Source organism: Falco cherrug, chromosome 5 (assembly GCF_023634085.1).
Source record: "Falco cherrug isolate bFalChe1 chromosome 5, bFalChe1.pri, whole genome shotgun sequence".
In the NCBI taxonomy this organism is placed as follows: Eukaryota; Metazoa; Chordata; class Aves; order Falconiformes; family Falconidae; genus Falco; species Falco cherrug.
The window spans coordinates 65,301,939-65,315,206 of NC_073701.1; positions in this window are offsets into that span (position 1 = coordinate 65,301,939).

Here is a 13,268-nt window from a genome sequence, read left to right on the forward strand (position 1 = left end):
CTTGCCATCTAACTTTGTTTCTTTCTAATTTGTGAACAGCTAAGAAAAAGCGTTGTCATAAATGCTTCTTTGTTTCCCCATAATTTAAAGAGAATGATACTGTGAATGCAGTATTTCAGATTCAGTTCAAGATTCTGTAACATCGCCGTAGGCTTCTGACCAAAACTGATAGAGTATCTTTAATTTTGAAGAGCTGTTACTATTTAATTTGCAGCAATTCACAGCTTCAAAACTGAAGTGCCCTTACTAAGAGAACATTTAATCATTAAAACTAGAAAAAATAAAAAGAGAGTGACAAAATTTTAATACGATGGTGTATCAAGACTTAACTTCTGTTGACAACTTTTCATCAAACCCAGTGTGGTGTTTTCTCTCCGGCAGAGAAAGTTTTTAATTCACATCAGTGCTGTTAGGATCTGTCATTTAAACCTTCCTCCTCTCTGTTTTCCAGGAGATACAATACTTTACTTGTTCTTTTACCATCATTAGAACAAACCTACAAAACATGGAACTGTCCATGACATTGCTTAAAAAATACAGTGCCATCATCCTTCTGCTGTCATAAACCACCCTGGAAACTAAGCTCATTCCAAGAAATGCTAGACTTCATTTAATAGGCTGCACATAAAAAGCCTCCCTCAAAAATTATTTAACCTCCAGTCTACAGGTTCCATCTATTCAGCTTCCTTTTGAAGTGGTTCCCCTTCACAGGAAATAATTGAGGAGATGCAGAGTGGTCAGGACACATTTTGAGGAGGTGGTATGAGTTCTGAGTCCTACTCCAGCAGCTAGATACACATTTTTCGTTAAGTAACTAATGGGGAAAAAATGCATTTCCTCTTCTCTTTGCAGGAAATTTTGAACTTTTTTTCCAAATGTTTAACCAAGCCAAAACAGTCTGTAAATATGTGTTTGAACCCTCTTGGATAGAAGAAGGAACTGAACCAAAACCTCCCACATTGTGTGCATTTTCTGTAATTGCTTTCTTATTCTATGAAAAGGGAGTGAATGTTGGAGTGTAAACTATAACTGTATCTCAAAAGAAAAGTGCAAGCCCCCCTCTGCCTTAGAGAGGAATAAATTAAGCAGTATAGTCCAGCACAGCTTTTATGGCTATGACTCTGAACTGGAAGTAATATACATTTGCTTTAGACATAGTGTGGATATGTATACATTTCTGCTTTAATTAGGTATAATGTCTTGAAATACTCCAGACTTCGCCAGTATATAAGTATGCACATGTACAAACGCATAGTTTGGTTTTGAGACATAAAATGGTACACATAGATGGCCATTATAATATTTGACCATTTAGACTCAATGCTGTTATCCTGTCCTCCAGAGCAAAACCCCATCACTGAATGAGTACAATGATTTAAAGCAAAGGCAGTATCTACATCCCTTACCTCCCTATTGCCACTTGCAATGTGAAGGAGCATATTTCGTTTACCCACCACCATTACTCATAGCTAGGGAGAAACACCCTTGTGAGATCAGGAGGGATGATTCCCATCTAACTTGCCCCAGTTCAACACCATTTCAGACTGCAAGGATTGTACCTGGTTCAACTGGTATAAATGAGGCAAAAGCTGTCTTTGGCTCAGCTGGAGGAACCCAAAGGGACCCTCATGGCAAACATCTGTTGTGAACATAAGTATCAGCAAGGTTGTAGGGCTCACCTAACTCTTTCAAGCCCTCCTGGTGGTGTGGCTTTTGTGGGTGAGATGTTCAGGTTTAGGCCCATGAGCACATTTGTTTCATCAGGGTATGACTATGAAAACAAGGACATGAAAAGGAGTGGGCAAGATGGCTGGGTGTGAGCCACCCCAGAAGTCCAGGCAGGTTGCTGCCGCCCAGCACATTGCTCTCTGCTTGGGTTAGGTTAGCTACTAAGTATGGTGTGATGTGAGTCAGCCCCAGGACTTGTCCAAACAGCTCCAAAAGCCTGCGAGAAACATTTCTGAGATGGGACCGGCTCGCAGTGGGAGTGGGGGAGCTGGAAGGGAAGTGCATACATGGTGCAAGCGGGTGGCAGTCACGCAAAACCTTAACTTCTCACCGGGTAGTGACCTTAGCATGTTTTCATGTTTATCTAAAAAGATAAAAGGTATGTGATTGCTCAGGAATGAAAACATGGGTAACATTCAAACAGAGGAAAGCAGAAACAGCAGTTTAAGAGGCAGGGAAATGTAAACCAGCACTGAGAAACGTTTGACTTTGCCTGTTTTTTTACTGTAGAGGTCATGGCTGCGTTATATTGAAACAAATAGGAATGACCGAGCAGAAGGTTTTGATAATGTAGAACAGAGCTCTTCTAGGGATACTTCTTACTGTCAGAATTTGTAAGATCCTAAAGCTAACAATATAAATATGACCAGAGTGAACAGCCCTCAGATTTTTCTAATTGCAAAGGAGGCATCGAGTTTGGGATTTCTCAAATGAAAGAGGCAACAAGAGCCAGAGCTTGTGAATGTGCCTTGTTTTTCACTTATGGCCCAGGGAAGACCATGTATTTCTTGAGAATTGTCAGCTCTTTCAGCTTCTTTACAAACACCAGATAAAACCCTGACAGTAAACACTTTTAGGTCAACATAAAATAAATGAAATTAAGGTATAAAACTGCTAGGAGGGAGTGTTTTGTTTTAAAACATGAGGGCAGATTCCGAGTGGATTTAAATTAAGGTTGCTCCACTGGAAAACAACAATTTACATGCGGTGGATTGAGTCTGTGATGTTTCTGAGGTATTGCCTTTATACATATCTGATTTGATAAAAGTGCTAGCGAAGCAGACTCCCTGTGTACAGACACAGACAGCATGCTGCTCAGACAAAGATCCTGATTCTTATCTTGCACCAGTTTCGCACTGGTGCAATCCCAGCACTACCAGCCATTTTGCTGGCGATTGGCTCCTGCAGCTCAGACTTGTGTCCGCCTTGGGCTCAAAGTTTCTCCGTGAAAACCAGGAGAAAGAAAAATTGCGAAGAGGGGGGAAAAGGATCAATTTTTCATTTGACATGAAGTGAATCATTACTTCCTTCTGGGATGTAGTACCTTTTCCCACTGTTGGCTCCATTTCCCATAACGCCCTTGACCTCGGAGGTCACCTGTCATTGGAAGATGAAGCTCTGAATAAACAGAGAAGACCCTGTGGTGTCTCTTATCTCTCGGTTTTGCCTCAAATCTCCGGGCGGAGTTTTAAATTATTCATCCACTAGTGCTCTCTGCGATTTACACGTCTCCGTCACCTACCCCCCCTTGGCTTGCCCATTTGTGAGTGAAGGCGGTATCCTTGGGAACCTTATCAGAGATCACAGATTCAGGCTCCAGAAATGAAATAAAAGAGGAAATTGGTTGTATTAGCATAAGAGGAGTCAGCCTGGAGTTGAATACACACATCACCCAGAAGCACCACTGGCTTCTCTTATCAGTAACGTCTGATCACCACTTCTTTATACACACAGGCACACAGGCACACATGCACCACACACATGCGCGCGCACGCACACACACACACACACACACACGTGCGCGCGCTCCACTCTTTAATTCCACCCAGCCCATTCCTTTGTTCCAGCTCATAGGAGGGAACACATGAAATAAGGTCAGATGGCATGAGTTTCTTGAAGCAGCTTTCAATGCTTCCAAGTTTTCCTAGGTGAAATAGCAGAAAACAGCACAAGTAAAAAGTTGAGGGGTTTGGTTTTGGGTTTTGTCGTTGTTTGTTTTGGGGTTTTTTCTGTTTTGTTGTTTTTTTTTTTTGGTTTTGTTTTTACAAAACTGATAATAATTCTCTGGCCCCCACTGGAGGTAAAAAAAAGTGAGGATGAAGATTTCAGATAAGGAGGTTCTGTTATTAGTTCAAGTATGATTCTTAGACCAATCTCTCTGTTTATCTCTCTCTCTCTCTAGTGTCTCAACAATAACATATAACCATGGTTTATGAGTTTTTTTCAGAATATAAAAATCTGATAGCCATATAACATAACTGGACATGTTCTTGAAATTAATACAATGAATAATTTTGAAATTCAGAGGTGCAGTTTTATATAATTGAAACAAATTATTTTCCTGTGCTTCCTTTACATGGAGACGTTATCTCTTATACTACAGTTGAGGTAAACACTATATATATTGTTTCTTCCCAGACAGAAAATCTGCACTGGAAGGGAAAAGTATTGGTTTATATTCTCCATGACATGGTGAATTGGAATTTTCAAATTCTGCTTTCCTTATGAATGCTGGGACATTACTATGTGTATGGCTCCATATCTTGCTGTATGCAGCTTTAGTGATGTACATTATTCTTAGAGTTGCAGTTGACAGGGTGGCATCTGCTGCCCCTGTTACAGTTGCATCTGGTAACTGGAGAAAAAAAAAGATCAGAGAGAATTGATACTACAGACAGTGGAAAACAAGCCCAATGAGATCAACTTTGCTCACATTTTAGAAAGTTTTTCCTCCATATTGATAAAAATAAGGGAAATTAATTTCCCTTCTTTTGAAAACTGTGATTTTGTTAATACTCAAATTTGGTAATTCCTCTGCATGGTTTTACATTTGACAATATCACCATAGCTCTTCAAACTGAGGGTCCTTTGTTCTCTAATGAATATTACCAACATCCCCTAGTAAATGTGCACTGGCTTTACACAGTATGAGTGGTGGACTAAATTTTATGGCCTTTAATTAAGCAGACCTTTACCTTTTCCTTCAGTGCAAGATGGAATCCTGTGGTTTTTCATTTTTGGGTGAAAAAATGCAAAAGAAAAAAAATAGTAGTTGTAATGGCTCAAATTCTCCTCTCAGTGGAGCTTTTACTTGTGTCCATATAGTAATAGTAAAAAAATTCCATTGGCTTCATTTATGTTGCCATGGATAAAAGATAAGATGATGGTTCAGTAATCTTTTCCCTATGCTCAAATAGTACCATGAATTCCTAGGAGCATCTGCATCATTTCCCCTTCAATCTGTACAAAGTCCTCCTGCTGTCCTTGCTAATTAGAGTAACAACCATCTATGCTTATAGGTCTTTGACAACGTTCAGTGGAAGAGATTGTAGTTACATATAGAACCAGCCTTAATTGGACTTTGAGTAGGAGGCATGATATATTAGTTTGTAACTAATGCAGGACTGATGCCAAATTTTTCCATGAAATGACTCTGTGGAGCTACTGAAGTTGTTGGCAAAACAGCCATTGACCTCAGAAATGCCAGGCATACACCCTTAATATCTACCTCTCTGCTCTTGCAGTATTCATCAATGTAGGAGGTCATAATATCACAAGAGGGTAGCTAGGAGGAAGATGAGGGTGATAAGAATAAGAGGGTTCACTTTTAGTTGTAACATGCAAATCTTCAGTTCCTTATTTTGATATGTTGTACTAATCTGACCAAGAGAAAAGCATCTGCTCACAATGTCAACAACAGAAAATGAGAAGTATCATCACAACTTCTATTTGTGACACATCTGGAGGTTGAAAATGAAAATCTATGTATTAATCAAGAGGCTTTACAGATGATACATATATAAAGCAGAAAGAAGAGCTGAAGCCATGGTGACTTATATTAAACAGGGCTAGACTTGTTTATTTACTAATTTAGCCCATCTAATTGAATGAAGCAGCTGTAGGCCTCCTGCACAGTCACTGGAGTTAAATATCAGTTAGGTCAGCTCTGCCCTGGAGGTGCTTGGTTTTGTCCATGAACTGCAAAGAGAAATTGGGGATGGGTGGGGGGGGGTGGGGGGTGGGAATGCTCTTTCTTCCACTACTATTTCAGTATATTGGAAAGAATGAAAATGGACCAAAGATCCTAAAGGTAACACTGTAAAGGTATCAGTAAAATTCATATCAGTAGCATGCAAACCCAGCACTTAGCAATATATAACAGAGTTTGTTTGAATAAGAGATGTTTTGCTTTATTTTAATTAACCCATTTCACTATTTTATAAGTTTACTACCCCACCCCCCACACCCTGCTGCGGGAAGAAGTGATCTCAGAAGCTACTGAAACTTATGACAAAATCAAGGATATAATGTAGACAATAAGAGCAGTTCTTTCTTCATATGAATTGACTAGATACTAGGTTTTTCACAATCGTCAAGGTCAGTGTTTCATTGCCTGGCTTAGTGAAAGCAAGGTTTAAAATTTGTAGATATTCCTGAGGTCAGTGGGAGCTTCCCAGATAAGAGATTCTGTCCTTCATTCAGACATTCTAGTATTTCTAGCTGATAGACATTGATTTCTAGCTGATTATGACATTGATTAACATTCTTTTAAGACATGGAAAATCCCATAGACTATGCAGACTGGTAGAAATCACCAGTTTAACCCAGTGTTACAGCACCGTGGGGGGGAACTTACAAACCATGCCATATAGTTGGGCTTCATTCAAGTTGTAATATGTTAAAGATTTTACTTTCTAAGTAATTTTTGATTATTAAATATGATTTTAATTAAAGATATTTGCAGAACAGCTTATAGTGCTTGCAGATTTAATGGAAAAGAGCTTCCCTTCATGTGAATTAAGTGGGAGTTTTGCTGTTTAGAGAATGTTTCTCTTGGTGATGCCAAATTTTTCCTGATTACAAATTTCCTGATTCTTCAAACACAATTTTTTTAATACACAGACATTTCCTTCTGTAGCAAATTGGGACTTTTAAGAGCAGAAGTACCATGTCCTCTGCAATTCCATGGTACTGCAGGTTCTAAGTTAGCTACCTTAAATAGACTGTGCTGTACTCATCATGCCTGAGGCAACTCTTTCTTCTCCAAGCCTTCAACTTTCCTGCAAATCCAGGCTGTTTCCATGTACTAGCTCAATATAATGCATGTGGTCAAGCTTTCTTTCTTTTCTCAACCTGCATAACAAGGGATATATTAATATTTTTTTAACAAAAGCTGATATGTTTATGCAATCACACACTAGTTTGGGATTCAGCGTTCTGGCCATATGCCTAAAGGTAAGCCTTTCAGTCAGCCTTGAACATGGCTCTACAAAGTGTTTTTATGTGAGTCTGCAATTCCCTGCATGAATTGGTGCAGTACATCTCCACTTACTGTGTAATAAGTGGTTGCTTGTCTTAGCACAATCTGAGCTAGATGCATAGCAATCTGGAGGGGCAGAAAGCTGTCATCTCCCCTTTCTGCAGTGTATGTAATGTATTGTGACAGGTCAGCCATCTAGTATTTACCCTACAGCAGAAATAAGAGCCTTATTTCAAGAAATAACTAAGACATAGCTTCTTTACCCCAGGTTTTGGAAGCTGGCGTTTCTATAGCGAAACATTATGGCAAATCTGCACGTGTTCTGCAGCTCATAAATTCATTACATCATCCTACTGATAACAGACCTCACTCTACAGGATTTCTTAATTCTGAACACCTGCTGGCTTTTGAATCTCCCCTACCTCTTGGATCTATTCCCACTGCTTTGGGAGTCTGGTCGGCCATTGCTTTGGAGTCTGATTTATACTATTTGCACCTACAGATCTCAAAGCATGGGGCAGAAGGTGGCAGTTGAAGTTTGCATTTCTTGGCATTTCAATGATGATCCCTTTGTTTATATGTGTAAAAATGCCAAAAATATCCTTTTTTGTCTTCTATTGTTAAAATTCGATTAGCAAATGCATTCAGTTTGTGACTTATGTAAGACAGCATTACAATATGCCTGTTTTATATGCAAAAGAGCAGAGGCACAGAGACGTTTTGGTAACTTGGTCAAAGCCATGCTCTGTATTCAGAGCTATACCTCAGAGTTCCAGTTTCGACAGGATTTGCATCATCAGCTGGCTTTTGCATTTTGGTAGTGTCAAGGGATAGTATCTGAGAGCTCTCTTTTTCCAGGGGGACCAAGATCTGCATCTATGCTATGAATCACACAGCAAGTACATGGATACAGAGCAAAAGAAGCCCATGAAGCTCTCTAGAGATGATCATCTTTATATTTCTATTTTATAATAAAGGCTTAAATGATTTCCTTCTGCTTTGAAGAAACAGATGCCCGGTTTCTTATCCGGATCATGTCCTTGCATGAGACCGAAAGAGCATCAACATGTTACTTCTGGAAAGGCTCACACATTCCTATGTAACCATTACCTTTCTGTGAAAAACTGATTTATAATTACAGCTATGTAAGGCCAATTTGGTGATGGAGCTGTTTAGAAGGTGCACCAGAGCTCTTTTTTCATGTACCAGAACCCGCCTCAGCTGTTTTCCTTTGGACTGCAAACAACCTGTCTCTGCAGTCTTAAGCAGAGTGTTTATTTTCCTTCTCCCTCAATTAAAAGCCTGTATTCAGACACGTAACTACCACTTCTTATAGGGAGCCTTTAGCCCCAAACTGCATTTCAGAAAGTTTTAGAGACAGTCATATAAAAGAGGTTTTAAATACGGGACCTCATCAATGCACACAAATTCAGAAAACCAGCACTTACCTGGGAGAAGTCAAATATTCCGTGTTCAATAATTTGGGTAAGACATACTATCTTATACTATTTGTGATCACTTTTGAAGGTATAGAGGGCTGCAATAAAAAGACCCAAGAAAAGAAATGCTTTTCTTCTCCCAGAGACCTCTAGACATCTTTTTGGATAGCAATGGATTTCACTTGCTACTAATTTGGATAGAATTCAGACCAATGTAGGAAGCACACTGGTCATGTCAAACTACTCATGGAAATTAAATTCTGTATCTGGTCCTATACTCCCACTAAGAAATTCAATAGGATAAAGGGTATTACAAGTTATTCTGTATTCAGTTTTTATTTAGGTTACTATTTCCCTGCCATGTGCCGAGCTGGGACCTTGCAGCACTGATTACAGAGAGAGCTGTAAGAGTTTAGTCAGGTGGATTGGACTGAGTATAGGCATACATCTCCAGCTATCTAACACGGCCAGCTTTTTGTGGGGAGAAGACTACAATGGTACCAACAATATTATATCTGGCTAAGAAAAATAATATTGAAGAAGGCCCACTCTTTTTTTCCTTCATCCCAACATTCTACATTTCCCAATCCTACCAACAATGAGCCATAATTTATGCAAAGGCTTACGCGAGCACACTTTAACCTACTCTGCCCTCATGAGTGCCACCCCAGAATGCTGCTTCAGATTCCAAAAACAAGCGTAGGTTGGAATTTCGTTATTTAATACTCCTGGGGTGCTTTTCTGGGGGCGAGGCTTGGTTGGGTTTTTTGTTTGGTTTTGTTTAAACATCAGTGGAGATCACCTGAAAATGCACAGCTCATGAGCTCTCCATGTGTATGTACTGGGCACTGAAGTAAGGAAGCAGAATTCTTATAAAACTGTAACCCTGTTAGACTTGTTCCCAAAGCTCTCTATTATTTTCCTCTGATATGAAATGTATTATTTCTTTAAGGCGTTTTTCTAAATGCTCTGAGCTGTCTTTGGAGAACCTTAGTTGTCTACACTAACTATATGGAGAACTATAAGGAAAGGTAGCAAAGTAAATCTGGCCAGGAGACTCAGCATGTTTCTAGCTACCTAACATAGATGGCTTAATTAGGCATCTTGGGCTGAGTTGTTGTGAATGTAACCCTTTTGGTACAAAACCAGATACCAGATTAATGGAGGATGATGCATTATGGCCTTCTTTTGTATGTATTTTAACACATAGATTGTCATTCAACATAGTATGTGATTTTCTCATTGGGTCAGATTATCTCCTTTCTCTAATCAGCAAGTAGTAGACATTTGAATTTTAAAAGTTTATGGAGAAAAGGATTAAATTTACCTACTCCAGCTTGGTATCATAAACTAAAAACTCAAATAATTTTAAGTCATAGTTAAAAAGCAGAAAAAAGCAAAAAAAGAAAGAAACACAAGGTTTATCTTCTAAAATATGCAAGAATCTTCTAAAAGTATTAAATGTATAATACATTAGTTAGGACATTTCAGTCAAATCAGTAGGGTGCTTTACTGATGACAATTCTCTACTTTTGGGCACTGCAAAACATCATGATTAACTAGCAATATTATCTTAGTGCTAAATGTCTGAGGTTCTATACTAATTGGGAAAAAAATTGTCTTTAAGTTCAGAAACCATATTCTCAGAACCTCTTGTGATTTATATAATTGGTGATGCTGTTCTAGAAAAGCTATATTGAATTAAACCAGGTAGTCCTCTGTGTATGATTCAGGCGCTACAGGTAAATACAGTCGACATTGATTTTGAGGGCATAATTGGAAAACAGAAATAAAATATGCAGTTATTGTTGAACTTAGCAACTCTCACAGCTATCCAAGCTTTATTGTATTCAACCAGAAAAATATGGAAGTGCAGATAACCAGACCACCCTGAAAAAAACTCATTTAAAACTGGACTTTGAAACTCCTACAAAGAAGGGGGGGGGGGGGGCGGGGGGGGAGAGGGAGAAAAAAAAAAGAAAAAAAAAGAAAGGAAGACTTGTTTCTTTTCACCCACAATGCTGATGTCTATTCCTGCTTGGCTTTTTCACACCAGTGCATAATGTCTTTGGACGCTTATCACATTAGCCCCCTTGGTAAACGAATATTTTTATTGCAGTAGCCTTTGGAACTTTAACAAAGAAAGATGGGTAGATTCCCACCCACAACATTAAAGTTTTCCTATTCACTGACACCAAACCATGTTCTAATGTTTAAACAAACCCAAACGCTTGGGAAAATTTAGATTTGACCTCTGTGTGCATGTTAAACAGTTTACATTACAGCAAACTCTAGTTTTCCCTAATGTGCATAGCACTTTGGAACTTTGTCAAAACGGAACAATTTCAAAGCTGTATGATCTTCACCCGGGGGCCTAATTGAAGCAGCATGAAAAATATTTTTCTTTACTTTTTTCTTTACTTTTTTTTTTCTTTTTTTTTTTCCTTATAAAGCTGGATCTGAAGCTGGGTACTCTCCAAAAAAGCTTACGAAGCTGACAAACATTTACCTCCTGGTTCTACAACCCTAAAACTTCCATTGTAGACATTCAGAGCAAAGGTCAGACAGGAAAAACATATTAGAAGAAGCATGACAAGCCAAGTTTTATTCTCCTTGAAAAGCCAGCTTTTTAAAGTTCTTTTCCTTTCATATTGGTTGTTTAAAAAGAGATCTGAAGAAAAGTCGAAATCCCCATGTAAATGCATATATTTTCAAACGGTATGATACCTATGCAGATGCATATTAAGCTGCATCTAGCTTTGGTGGACAAGCCATGTTTGAAGAGCATTCCTAATGCAGTTGATGCTCATGTCATTTTTGAGTCCACATTGGAGTTCAATTGCATCAAATTGAAATGAATATATAAAAATTAGATGTTTAATTTGTGGTTGCCGGTGGCATAAGAAATATGCATATGTGTTATTTTCTTGCCAAGCAAAACACTTTTACAGTAAATGTTATATATGTATAGCTCTAAAAAGTATTGTATATTCCAAGATTTATACCATAATACTGGATTACGTACTATATATATAGTATATCTTAGTGGATGGCTGCCGGCTTGGATCCCCAGAATATTGTCAGTCTAATCTAGACAATTGACCAAAGCATCACATATATATTTATGTGATTTAAACATAAACAAGAGTGTAAATGCATAAACTTTGCAAAACCTTTTCAGTGTATATTGATTCAAGCATCCTAAACCCAAGACAATCTAATAAAGGTTTAATTGAGGAAAATCATAGATTTCTGCATGTACCTATGCAGACGTGGTACATAGTATACATAACTTGAGAAGTCCTATTTATGCTCCCATTTATTCTAACATAGTTCCATTATTTTTTCAGGGTCATTCCTCTTCATCATTTTTAAACTGGACAGTGAGAGGAAGGATGAGGGAGAACAGGTCTCCTGGTTCTCTACAGTTTTCTGCAACCAGGTATTGCAATCTTTCTTTCATCTGATTAATTGCATGGATGGGGTATTTCAGTTCAGCTCATAAAATTAAATTGAGCGAAGATTATTGGATATGCTTGCAGAATTAATATGAAATTTTAATCATCCAAATATATAAGCTTCAGTGTGTTCCTACAAATCAAATGCAAATAATATACAGTTCCTTTGTCAATTTCTCAAGTGGGGAAAATCAACTAATCTGATCTATACCAATGGAGTATGGGATCTCTGGTTTAATCTGTGCTAGGATTTCCTCAAAGAATGTTTTCCAAGTGTAACATTCAAGAACCTGAGAATTTATGAAATTCTTCATAATGTGAAGATTCCCTGAAAATTTGAGAACATATCTCAAACTGTGATTCCAGACTTGAAGGATATGAAATTAAACCCTTTACAGCATTTTCTGAATATCTATCTATCTATCTATCTATCTATCTATCTATCTATCTATCTATCTATCTATCTGTCTGTCTGTCTGTCTGTCTGTCTGTCTATTTCACTACTACCAGCTCTACAACATATTAAGTACTTGCAGCTACTGTTACTGTCAGAAATTAGGGTCATGGATTTTGTTTCATGTTGGGGCATCTCATGTCAGATGTAAATGCTTCAGATAGAGGGCACATATGATACCTTTATCCATTAACTGAGCAGTCTGACCAGACTTTTCAGTATGTCAGATTCTTAAGACTGATTATTTAGCATTTGTCAATCCAGATGTACTGTATTAGTTTCAAACAGAAAAACTCAGTGTCTATGATATTCATTTTCTCTCACCCCCAGCAGAGGTTAAAGAAATGTACAGTCAATAGAACCCTGTCAGTTGCTGTGTATTTGTTAGAATCATAGAATCAAATGGGCATTATTTTTTAAAGATACTGTATAACCAATCTCGTGGGGAAAAATCTGATGGAATATTATAATGATAAAATAAATAGGAACATATGTACATTTAAACAGATGCTACGAAAAAAAAAAATTTCCAAAAGCAGTTCAATCTAGTAGAGATGGACTCTTACAAAAAATGTTCTCTTTTATCACTTAGTTTCTAATAATTTAAGAGTTAATTATAACAAAGACTTTAATGATTTTTGCCACTTTTCGCACATCTTATTGGATTTACATGGCAAATGAAAAGAATTTATTTGGTTGGTTTTGATTCTTTGAAACGGTTGCTTATCTGAAAACATTTAAAAACAATATGTAGTGAAAAAACCTTTCTCTCAGCAGATCCTAAATCCTAGAAATGCTTCAGTACATGATAAGAAGACTGCTCCTGCTTATGCAGAGCCTGACACACAAAGGTGTATGCAAGATTAGGGATTCCAAAGGAATTCTGATTTCTGGTAATAATACCAAAGAAGCACAGCTACATTTGCAAT